At 46.5% G+C, this 12,944-nt stretch overlaps 1 pseudogene; it reads left to right on the top strand.

The window, feature by feature from the left end:
• The first annotated feature begins 206 nt into the window (after nt 1-206).
• Nucleotides 207-325, top strand: LOC134968156 (5S ribosomal RNA; annotated as a pseudogene).
• Nucleotides 326-12,944: the final 12,619 nt, after the last annotated feature.

Here is a 12,944-nt window from a genome sequence, read left to right as displayed (position 1 = left end):
AATACCAGGAGCGTGGTGAACCCAGTGGGAACTTCCCTAGCTCTCATGGCACAAATACGCTAAAAATCACACTCTCTCAATAGGAGCTTATATACCTCCTCTTTGCTATGATGTCCAGTATTTAATAGTATATCCTCTTTGCCGTCTGTGAGTTCATTATGTTGTCCATTGGCTTTGAGAGACCTCGTCTCTAACCCAGCCCTATACATTACAACCATACCTCCTTGGGGACGCCCAACACCGTCCGATCTTGGAAGCTAAGCAAGGTTGGGCCCGGTCAGTACAAGGATGGGAGACCTCCTTGGGAGACCGGGTGTTGTAAATCTGGAGGTGCTAAGGGAACATCTTTGGGATATCTCGGAAGCTTATGGATGATGTCTTGTCCACATCACTTTGGCACTTTCTTCACGACGCGGTACCTAATTAATATTTGCTGTTCCCGTTTTTCCTAGCAGGACTATTATCCATTCTTTCCCATCCCTGCTCATATATATTATATGATTTTAAATGTATTTCATATACATATATGGTTTTCTATATATATATATTTTGTATTGTTTGCATATATTTTTTATCTCCATAGCATGTCCCGTAGTGGCACTATCTATCCACTTTAATTATCATCCGTCTGCATCTCTCATAATGCCGTATTCATCTGTTATGGAACTTACTTATGCCTACTATCACCATCTATTTATATGCCTTTTTCTCCTTTTCGTTTTTTATGTATCCCACGGGGAGACGCACCATCAATATGCAAAATTACTCCAAAGGTTCACACATATTTAAACCTTTGCAGTGCGCACTAGAACATTGAATTATCTAGACCGCAGCACATGGATTCTACCCGCAGCAGGACTGTATCCCATTTTGGATAACCAAAAATATGGCCGCCGCCCTCGAAAGTGACAGTATACCAGAGATCTCTACCCGCAGCAGGACTGTATCCCATTTTGGATAACCAAAAAGATGGCCGCCGCCCTCGAAAGTGACAGTATACCAGAGATCTCTACCGCACGGTGCCCAGCCGGCGCATGCGCATAACGGATCTAATGCCGCCGGAAGAGGGGCGGAAGTGGGGCGGATAAGACGTTCCACACAGTCCGGACCGGAAGTTGACGGACTTACTCGTTTTTTATGTTATATACGTCTTTCTAGCTCTCTCAGGCATCGTTTTGGCGAATGAACATAACAGTGGGCTTCCCTATTATATTAGTCTCACGTTTATGTGCGTATACAGGTATTTTGAATACATGACAGCAATCCACCAATTAACAAACAGGAAGTGATGCTGATAACACCTCCCATAGCCATGAGGTATAAATATGTTCTGTCTCTAGCCTCTCACCACCCCTTGATGAAGTCCATGAGGGACGAAACGCGTTGGGTGCTACTCTGATTATACCTCTACTATTGAAGTTAAGCTACCACTCTCCCAATTTTTACTCCTTTTTACCTTTTATCCTGTAGATTTTGTACCTACTTCTCATGTTTTTATGTACCTTTTAATAATTTTTGGTATATGTGTTTACATTTTTTAGTTTCACCTCTGCTCTTTTATACCAGATTTTATTGATTAGGCTGCATTTTTGGAAAATTGTTAATATTTTAATATTTTATGAAATACCCCCCCCCCTTTTTTTTAGTGTGTTGTCTTCTGAAATTAAATATTATATATTTATAGAACACCTGGTTTTTACACTATTAATTCGACACCTTTGGTCGCTTGCAAACCTCATCCCCCTGCACCATTTTCTAATTTCTAGGCATATATACCAGTGCCTATATGTTTTTTGAGGTTCATAAGCTGACGCCCTAATTGTTTATAGGGAGTGTCCTCCAGGTAACATATATATCTTTTGGTAATTATTTCAGAACACTTTTTTCCTAATACTGTCGTTTACACCTTTGATACTACATCTGTGGCGCTGCCAGCTTCTTTTGTACACATACATATATATATATATGCAATCCAGTCCCAGCACTAAAGTAAGCTTACAGCCAAATACCTTGCTCTGGTACCCTCCTTGGTGCAGTAAAGCTCAACATGCAGTACAAAGTAGGCGGCACTCCAGAGACAGTTCATTTGCAGGAAAAGATAGTTTTAATGTAGTATAGTCTAGAGATGAGCGGGTTCGGTTTCTCTGAAACCGAACCCGCACGAACTTCATGTTTTTTTCACGGGTCCGAGCAGACTCGGATCCTCCCGCCTTGCTCGGTTAACCCGAGCGCGCCCGAACGTCATCATGACGCTGTCGGATTCTCGCGAGACTCGGATTCTATATAAGGAGCCGCGCGTCGCCGCCATTTTCACACGTGCATTGAGATTGATAGGGAGAGGACGTGGCTGGCGTCCTCTCCATTAGAAATTAGATTAGAAGAGAGAGAGAGATTGTGCAGAGTCAGACAGAGTTTACCACAGTGACCAGTGCAGTTGTTGTTAGTTAACTTTTATTTATTTTAATATAATATATCCGTTCTCTGCTATATCCGTTCTCTGCCTGAAAAAAAACGATACACAGCAGCAGCCAGTCACACAGTGTGACTCAGTCTGTGTGCACTCAGCTCAGCCCAGTGTGCTGCACATCAATGTATAAAAGGCAAAGCTTATAATAATTGTGGGGGAGACTGGGGAGCACTGCAGGTTGTTATAGCAGGAGCCCCCAGGAGTACATAATATTATATTAATTTAAAATTAAACAGTGCACACTTTTGCTGCAGGAGTGCCACTGCCAGTGTGACTAGTGGTGACCAGTGCCTGACCACCAGTATAGTAGTATATTGTTGTATGTATTGTATACTATCTCTTTATCAACCAGTCTATATTAGCAGCAGACACAGTACAGTGCGGTAGTTCACGGCTGTGGCTACCTCTGTGTCGGCAGTCGGAACTCGGCAGGCAGTCCGTCCATCCATAATTGTATTACAATATATACCACCTAACCGTGGTATTTTTTTTTCTTTCTTTATACCGTCGTCATAGTGTCATACTAGTTGTTACGAGTATACTACTATCTCTTTATCAACCAGTGTACAGTGCGGTAGTTCACGGCTGTGGCTACCTCTGTGTCGGCAGTCGGCAGGCAGTCCGTCCATCCATAATTGTATTATTATTATAATATATACCACCTAACCGTGGTTTTTTTTTCATTCTTTATACCGTCATAGTGTCATACTAGTTGTTACGAGTATACTACTATCTCTTTATCAACCAGTGTACAGTGCGGTAGTTCACGGCTGTGGCTACCTCTGTGTCGGCAGTCGGCAGGCAGTCCGTCCATCCATAATTGTATTATTATTATAATATATACCACCTAACCGTGGTTTTTTTTTCATTCTTTATACCGTCGTCATAGTGTCATACTAGTTGTTACGAGTATACTACTATCTCTTTATCAACCAGTGTACAGTGCGGTAGTTCACGGCTGTGGCTACCTCTGTGTCGGCAGTCGGCAGGCAGTCCGTCCATCCATAATTGTATTATTATTATAATATATACCACCTAACCGTGGTTTTTTTTTCATTCTTTATACCGTCGTCATAGTGTCATACTAGTTGTTACGAGTATACTACTATCTCTTTATCAACCAGTGTACAGTGCGGTAGTTCACGGCTGTGGCTACCTCTGTGTCGGCAGTCGGCAGGCAGTCCGTCCATCCATAATTGTATTATTATTATAATATATACCACCTAACCGTGGTTTTTTTTTCATTCTTTATACCGTCGTCATAGTGTCATACTAGTTGTTACGAGTATACTACTATCTCTTTATCAACCAGTGTACAGTGCGGTAGTTCACGGCTGTGGCTACCTCTGTGTCGGCAGTCGGCAGGCAGTCCGTCCATCCATAATTGTATTATTATTATAATATATACCACCTAACTGTGGTATTTTTTTTTCTTTCTTTATACCGTCGTCATAGTGTCATACTAGTTGTTACGAGTATACTACTATCTCTTTATCAACCAGTGTACAGTGCGGTAGTTCACGGCTGTGGCTACCTCTGTGTCGGCAGTCGGCAGGCAGTCCGTCCATCCATAATTGTATTATTATTATAATATATACCACCTAACCGTGGTTTTTTTTTCATTCTTTATACCGTCGTCATAGTGTCATACTAGTTGTTACGAGTATACTACTATCTCTTTATCAACCAGTGTACAGTGCGGTAGTTCACGGCTGTGGCTACCTCTGTGTCGGCAGTCGGCAGGCAGTCCGTCCATCCATAATTGTATTATTATTATAATATATACCACCTAACCGTGGTTTTTTTATACCACCTAACCGTGGCAGTCCGTCCATAATTGTATACTAGTATCCAATCCATCCATCTCCATTGTTTACCTGAGGTGCCTTTTAGTTCTGCCTATAAAATATGGAGAACAAAAAAGTTGAGGTTCCAAAATTAGGGAAAGATCAAGATCCACTTCCACCTCGTGCTGAAGCTGCTGCCACTAGTCATGGCCGAGACGATGAAATGCCAGCAACGTCGTCTGCCAAGGCCGATGCCCAATGTCATAGTACAGAGCATGTCAAATCCAAAACACCAAATATCAGAAAAAAAAGGACTCCAAAACCTAAAATAAAATTGTCGGAGGAGAAGCGTAAACTTGCCAATATGCCATTTACCACACGGAGTGGCAAGGAACGGCTGAGGCCCTGGCCTATGTTCATGGCTAGTGGTTCAGCTTCACATGAGGATGGAAGCACTCAGCCTCTCGCTAGAAAACTGAAAAGACTCAAGCTGGCAAAAGCACCGCAAAGAACTGTGCGTTCTTTGAAATCCCAAATCCACAAGGAGAGTCCAATTGTGTCGTTTGCGATGCCTGACCTTCCCAACACTGGACGTGAAGAGCATGCGCCTTCCACTATTTGCATGCCCCCTGCAAGTGCTGGAAGGAGCACCCGCAGTCCAGTTCCTGATAGTCAGATTGAAGATGTCAGTGTTGAAGTACACCAGGATGAGGAGGATATGGGTGTTGCTGGCGCTGGGGAGGAAATTGACCAGGAGGATTCTGATGGTGAGGTGGTTTGTTTAAGTCAGGCACCCGGGGAGACACCTGTTGTCCGTGGGAGGAATATGGCCGTTGACATGCCAGGTGAAAATACCAAAAAAATCAGCTCTTCGGTGTGGAGGTATTTCACCAGAAATGCGGACAACAGGTGTCAAGCCGTGTGTTCCCTTTGTCAAGCTGTAATAAGTAGGGGTAAGGACGTTAACCACCTCGGAACATCCTCCCTTATACGTCACCTGCAGCGCATTCATAATAAGTCAGTGACAAGTTCAAAAACTTTGGGTGACAGCGGAAGCAGTCCACTGACCAGTAAATCCCTTCCTCTTGTAACCAAGCTCACGCAAACCACCCCACCAACTCCCTCAGTGTCAATTTCCTCCTTCCCCAGGAATGCCAATAGTCCTGCAGGCCATGTCACTGGCAAGTCTGACGAGTCCTCTCCTGCCTGGGATTCCTCCGATGCATCCTTGCGTGTAACGCCTACTGCTGCTGGCGCTGCTGTTGTTGCCGCTGGGAGTCGATGGTCATCCCAGAGGGGAAGTCGTAAGCCCACTTGTACTACTTCCAGTAAGCAATTGACTGTTCAACAGTCCTTTGCGAGGAAGATGAAATATCACAGCAGTCATCCTACTGCAAAGCGGATAACTGAGTCCTTGACAACTATGTTGGTGTTAGACGTGCGTCCGGTATCCGCCGTTAGTTCACAGGGAACTAGACAATTTATTGAGGCAGTGTGCCCCCGTTACCAAATACCATCTAGGTTCCACTTCTCTAGGCAGGCGATACCGAGAATGTACACGGACGTCAGAAAAAGACTCACCAGTGTCCTAAAAAATGCAGTTGTACCCAATGTCCACTTAACCACGGACATGTGGACAAGTGGAGCAGGGCAGGGTCAGGACTATATGACTGTGACAGCCCACTGGGTAGATGTATGGACTCCCGCCGCAAGAACAGCAGCGGCGGCACCAGTAGCAGCATCTCGCAAACGCCAACTCTTTCCTAGGCAGGCTACGCTTTGTATCACCGCTTTCCAGAATACGCACACAGCTGAAAACCTCTTACGGCAACTGAGGAAGATCATCGCGGAATGGCTTACCCCAATTGGACTCTCCTGTGGATTTGTGGCATCGGACAACGCCAGCAATATTGTGTGTGCATTAAATATGGGCAAATTCCAGCACGTCCCATGTTTTGCACATACCTTGAATTTGGTGGTGCAGAATTTTTTAAAAAACGACAGGGGCGTGCAAGAGATGCTGTCGGTGGCCAGAAAAATTGCGGGACACTTTCGGCGTACAGGCACCACGTACAGAAGACTGGAGCACCACCAAAAACTACTGAACCTGCCCTGCCATCATCTGAAGCAAGAAGTGGTAACGAGGTGGAATTCAACCCTCTATATGCTTCAGAGGTTGGAGGAGCAGCAAAAGGCCATTCAAGCCTATACAATTGAGCACGATATAGGAGATGGAATGCACCTGTCTCAAGTGCAGTGGAGAATGATTTCAACGTTGTGCAAGGTTCTGATGCCCTTTGAACTTGCCACACGTGAAGTCAGTTCAGACACTGCCAGCCTGAGTCAGGTCATTCCCCTCATCAGGCTTTTGCAGAAGAAGCTGGAGGCATTGAAGAAGGAGCTAACACGGAGCGATTCCGCTAGGCATGTGGGACTTGTGGATGCAGCCCTTAATTCGCTTAACAAGGATTCACGGGTGGTCAATCTGTTGAAATCAGAGCACTACATTTTGGCCACCGTGCTCGATCCTAGATTTAAAGCCTACCTTGGATCTCTCTTTCCGGCAGACACAGGTCTGCTGGGGTTGAAAGACCTGCTGGTGACAAAATTGTCAAGTCAAGCGGAACGCGACCTGTCAACATCTCCTCCTTCACATTCTCCCGCAACTGGGGGTGCGAGGAAAAGGCTCAGAATTCCGAGCCCACCCGCTGGCGGTGATGCAGGGCAGTCTGGAGCGACTGCTGATGCTGACATCTGGTCCGGACTGAAGGACCTGACAACGATTACGGACATGTCGTCTACTGTCACTGCATATGATTCTCTCAACATTGATAGAATGGTGGAGGATTATATGAGTGACCGCATCCAAGTAGGCACGTCACACAGTCCGTACTTATACTGGCAGGAAAAAGAGGCAATTTGGAGGCCCTTGCACAAACTGGCTTTATTCTACCTAAGTTGCCCTCCCACAAGTGTGTACTCCGAAAGAGTGTTTAGTGCCGCCGCTCACCTTGTCAGCAATCGGCGTACGAGGTTACATCCAGAAAATGTGGAGAAGATGATGTTCATTAAAATGAATTATAATCAATTCCTCCGCGGAGACATTGACCAGCAGCAATTGCCTCCACAAAGTACACAGGGAGCTGAGATGGTGGATTCCAGTGGGGACGAATTGATAATCTGTGAGGAGGGGGATGTACACGGTGATATATCGGAGGGTGAAGATGAGGTGGACATCTTGCCTCTGTAGAGCCAGTTTGTGCAAGGAGAGATTAATTGCTTCTTTTTTGGGGGGGGGTCCAAACCAACCCGTCATATCAGTCACAGTCGTGTGGCAGACCCTGTCACTGAAATGATGGGTTGGTTAAAGTGTGCATGTCCTGTTTTGTTTATACAACATAAGGGTGGGTGGGAGGGCCCAAGGATAATTCCATCTTGCACCTCTTTTTTCTTTTCTTTTTCTTTGCATCATGTGCTGATTGGGGAGGGTTTTTTGGAAGGGACATCCTGCGTGACACTGCAGTGCCACTCCTAGATGGGCCCGGTGTTTGTGTCGGCCACTAGGGTCGCTAATCTTACTCACACAGCTACCTCATTGCGCCTCTTTTTTTCTTTGCGTCATGTGCTGTTTGGGGAGGGTTTTTTGGAAGGGACATCCTGCGTGACACTGCAGTGCCACTCCTAGATGTGCCCGGTGTTTGTGTCGGCCACTAGGGTCGCTAATCTTACTCACACAGTCAGCTACCTCATTGCGCCTCTTTTTTTCTTTGCGTCATGTGCTGTTTGGGGAGGGTTTTTTGGAAGGGACATCCTGCGTGACACTGCAGTGCCACTCCTAGATGGGCCCGGTGTTTGTGTCGGCCACTAGGGTCGCTTATCTTTCTCACACAGCTACCTCATTGCGCCTCTTTTTTTCTTTGCGTCATGTGCTGTTTGGGGAGGGTTTTTTGGAAGGGACATCCTGCGTGACACTGCAGTGCCACTCCTAGATGGGCCCGGTGTTTGTGTCGGCCACTAGGGTCGCTTATCTTTCTCACACAGTCAGCTACCTCATTGCGCCTCTTTTTTTCTTTGCGTCATGTGCTGTTTGGGGAGGGTTTCTTGGAAGGGACATCCTGCGTGACACTGCAGTGCCACTCCTAGATGGGCCCGGTGTTTGTGTCGGCCACTAGGGTCGCTTATCTTTCTCACACAGTCAGCTACCTCATTGCGCCTCTTTTTTTCTTTGCGTCATGTGCTGTTTGGGGAGGGTTTTTTGGAAGGGACATCCTGCGTGACACTGCAGTGCCACTCCTAGATGGGCCCGGTGTTTGTGTCGGCCACTAGGGTCGCTTATCTTTCTCACACAGTCAGCTACCTCATTGCGCCTCTTTTTTTCTTTGCGTCATGTGCTGTTTGGGGAGGGTTTTTTGGAAGGGACATCCTGCGTGACACTGCAGTGCCACTCCTAGATGGGCCCGGTGTTTGTGTTGGCCACTAGGGTCGCTAATCTTACTCACACAGCTACCTCATTGCGCCTCTTTTTTTCTTTGCGTCATGTGCTGTTTGGGGAGGGTTTTTTGGAAGGGACATCCTGCGTGACACTGCAGTGCCACTCCTAGATGGGCCCGGTGTTTGTGTCGGCCACTAGGGTCGCTTATCTTACTCACACAGCGACCTCGGTGCAAATTTTAGGACTAAAAATAATATTGTGAGGTGTGATGTGTTCAGAATAGGCTGAAAATGAGTGTAAATTATGTTTTTTGAGGTTAATAATACTTTGGGATCAAAATTACCCCCAAATTCTATGATTTAAGCTGTTTTTTAGGGTTTTTTGAAAAAAACACCCGAATCCAAAACACACCCGAATCCGACAAAAAAAATTCGGTGAGGTTTTGCCAAAACGCGGTCGAACCCAAAACACGGCCGCGGAACCGAACCCAAAACCAAAACACAAAACCCGAAAAATTTCCGGCGCTCATCTCTAGTATAGTCCTACATATGTTTCGGGTTTACACTAGTGATGAGCGGGTTCGGTTCCTCGGGATCCGAACCCCCCCGAACTTCACCCATTTTTGCACGGTTCCGAGCAGACTCGGATCCTCCCGCCTTCCTCGGTTAACCTGAGCGCGCCCGAACGTCATCATCCCGCTGTCGGATTCTCGCGAGATTCGTATTCTATATAAAGAGCCGCGCGTCGCCGCCATTTTTCACTCGTGCATTGGAGATGATAGTGAGCTGGCGTTCTCTCAGTTTCTGTGTTCAGTGTGCTGCAAATATCTGTGCTCAGTGTGCTGCAAATATCTGTGCTCAGTGTGCTGCAAATATCTGTGCTCAGTATGCTGCAAATATCTACGTTCTCTGCCTGAAAAACGCTCCATATCTGTGCTCAGTGTGCTGCAAATATCTGTGCTCAGTGTGCTTTATTGTGGGGACTGGGGACCACCAGTACAATATAGTAGGAGGACAGTGCAGAGTTTTGCTGACCAGTGATCACCAGTATTATACGTTCTCTGCCTGAAAAACGCTCCATATCTGTGCTGCATTGTAGTATATAGTAGGAGGACAGTGCAGAATTTTGCTGACCAGTGACCACCAGAATTATATCAGTACAGTACAGTAGTCCACTGCTCTACCTACCTTTGTGTCGTCAAGTATACTATCCATCTATACCTGTGGTGCATTTTAGTTGTGCGCAGTATATATATAGTAGTAGGACAGTGCATAATTTTGCTGACCACCAGTATATAATATATAGCAGTACGGTACAGTAGGCCACTGCTCTACCTACCTCTGTGTCGTCAAGTATACTATCCATCCATACCTGTGGTGCACTTAAGTTTTTGTGCGCAGTATATATAGTAGTAGGCCATTGCTATTGATATATTACTGGCATATAATTCCACACATTAAAAAATGGAGAACAAAAATGTGGAGGGTAAAATAGGGAAAGATCAAGATCCACTTCCACCTCGTACTGCAGCTGCTGCCACTAGTCATGGCCGAGACAATGATATGCCATCAACGTCGTCTGCCAAGGCCGATGCCCAATGTCATAGTAGAGAGCATGTAAAATCCAAAAAACAAAAGTTCAGTAAAATGACCCAAAAATCTAATTTAAAAGCGTATGAGGAGAAGCGTAAACTTGCCAATATGCCATTTACGACATGGAGTGGCAAGGAACGGCTGAGGCCCTGGCCTATGTTCATGGCTAGTGGTTCAGCTTCACATGAGGATGGAAGCACTCATCCTCCTGCTAGAAAACTTAAAAGAGTTAAGATGGCAAAAGCACAGCAAAGAACTGTGCGTTCTTCTAAATCACAAATCCCCAAGGAGAGTCCAATTGTGTCGGTTGCGATCCCTGACCTACCCAACACTGGACGGGAAGAGGTGGCGCCTTCCACCATTTGCACGCCCCCTGCAAGTGTTGGAAGGAGCACCCACAGTCCAGTTCCTGATAGTAAAATTGAAGATGTCACTGTTGAAGTACACCAGGATGAGGATATGGGTGTTGCTGGCGCTGGGGAGGAAATTGACAAGGAGGATTTTGATGGTGAGGTGGTTTGTTTAAGTAAGGCACCCGGGGAGATACCTGTTGTCCGTGGGACGAATATGGCCATTGACGTGCCTGGTCAAATTACAAAAAAAATCACCTCTTCGGTGTGGAATTATTTCAACGGAAATGCGGACAACTGGTGTCAAGCCGTGTGTTGCCTTTGTCAAGCTGTAATAAGTAGGGGTAAGGACGTTAACCACCTAGGAGCATCCTCCCTTAAACGTCACTTGGAGCGCATTCATCAGAAGTCATTGACAAGTTCAAAAACTTTGGGTGACAGCGGAAGCAGTCCACTGCCAACTAAATCCCTTCCTCTTGTAACCAAGCTCCTGCAAACCACACCACCAACTCCCTCAGTGTCAATTTCCTCCTTAGACAGGAAAGCCAATAGTCCTGCAGGCCATATCACTGTCAAGTCTGACGAGTCCTCTCCTGCCTGGGATTCCTCCGATGCATCCTTGAGTGTAACGCCAACTGCTGCTGACACTGTTGTTGCTGCTGGGAGTCGATCGTCATCCCAGAGGGGAAGTCGGAAGACCACTTGTACTACTTCCAGTAAGCAATTGACTGTCCAACAGTCCTTTGCGAGGAAGATGAAATATCACAGCAGTCATCCTGCTGCAAAGCGGATAACTCAGGCCTTGGCTGCCTGGGTGGTGAAAAATGTGTTTCCGATATCCACCAATAATTCACAGGGAACTAGAGAATTGATTGAGGTACTGTGTCCCCGGTACCAAATACCATCTAGGTTCCATTTCTCTAGGCAGGCGATACCGAAAATGTACACAGACGTCAGAAAAAGAGTCACCAGTGTCCTTAAAAATGCAGTTGTACCCAATGTCCACTTAACCACGGACATGTGGACAAGTGGAGCAGGGCAGACTCAGGACTATATGACTGTGACAGCCCACTGGGTAGATGTATTGCCTCCCGCAGCAAGAACAGCAGCAGCGGCACCAGTAGCAGCATCTTGCAAATGCCAACTCGTTCCTAGGCAGGCTACCCTTAGTATCACCGCTTTCCATAAGAGTCACACAGCTGACAACCTCTTACGGAAACTGAGGAACATCATCGCAGAATGGCTTACCCCAATTGGACTCTCCTGGGGATTTGTGACATCGGACAACGCCACCAATATTGTGTGTGCATTACATGTGGGCAAATTCCAGCACGTCCCATGTTTTGCACATACATTGAATTTGGTGGTGCAGAATTATTTTAAAAACGACAGGGGCGTGCAAGAGATGCTTTTGGTGGCCCGAAGAATTGCGGGCCACTTTCGGCATTCAGCCACCGCGTACACTCCTGAACCTGTCCTGCCATCATCTGAAGCAAGAGGTGGTAACGAGGTGGAATTCAACCCTATATATGCTTCAGAGGATGGAGGAGCAGCAAAAGGCCATTCAAGCCTATACATCTGGCCACGATATAGGCAAAGGAGGGGGAATGCACCTGACTCAAGCGCAGTGGAGAATGATTTCAACGTTGTGCAAGGTTCTGCAACCCTTTGAACTTGCCACATGTAAAGTCAGTTTAGACACTGCCAGCCTGAGTCAGGTCATTCCCCTCATCAGGCTTTTGCAGAAGAAGCTGGAGAGATTGAAGGAGGAGCTAAAACAGAGTGATTCCGCTAGGGATGTGGGACTTGTGGATGGAGCCCTTAATTCGCTTAACCAGGATTCACGGGTGGTCAATCTGTTGAAATCAGAGCACTACATTTTGACCACCGTGCTCGATCCTAGATTTAAAACCTACGTTGTATATCTCTTTCCGGCAGACACAAGTCTGCAGAGGTTCAAAGACCTGCTGTTGAGAAAATTGTCAAGTCAAGCGGAACGTGACCCGTCAACAGCTCCTCCTTCACATTCTCCCGCAACTGGGGCTGCGAGGAAAAGGCTAAGAATTCCGAGCCCACCCGCTGGCGGTGATGCAGGGCAGTCTGGAGCGAGTGCTGACATCTGGTCCGGACTGAAGGACCTGCCAACGATTACTGACATGTCGTCTACTGTCACTGCATATGATTCTGTCACCATTGAAAGAATGGTGGAGGATTATATGAGTGACCGCATCCAAGTAGGTACGTCAGACAGTCCGTACGTATACTGGCAGGAAAAAGAGGCAATTTGGAGGCCCTTGCAGAAACTGGCTTTATGTT

This window comes from Pseudophryne corroboree, chromosome 10, assembly GCF_028390025.1.
Source record: "Pseudophryne corroboree isolate aPseCor3 chromosome 10, aPseCor3.hap2, whole genome shotgun sequence".
Taxonomy (NCBI): Eukaryota; Metazoa; Chordata; class Amphibia; order Anura; family Myobatrachidae; genus Pseudophryne; species Pseudophryne corroboree.
This window is presented reverse-complemented; position numbering and strand designations above follow the sequence as displayed.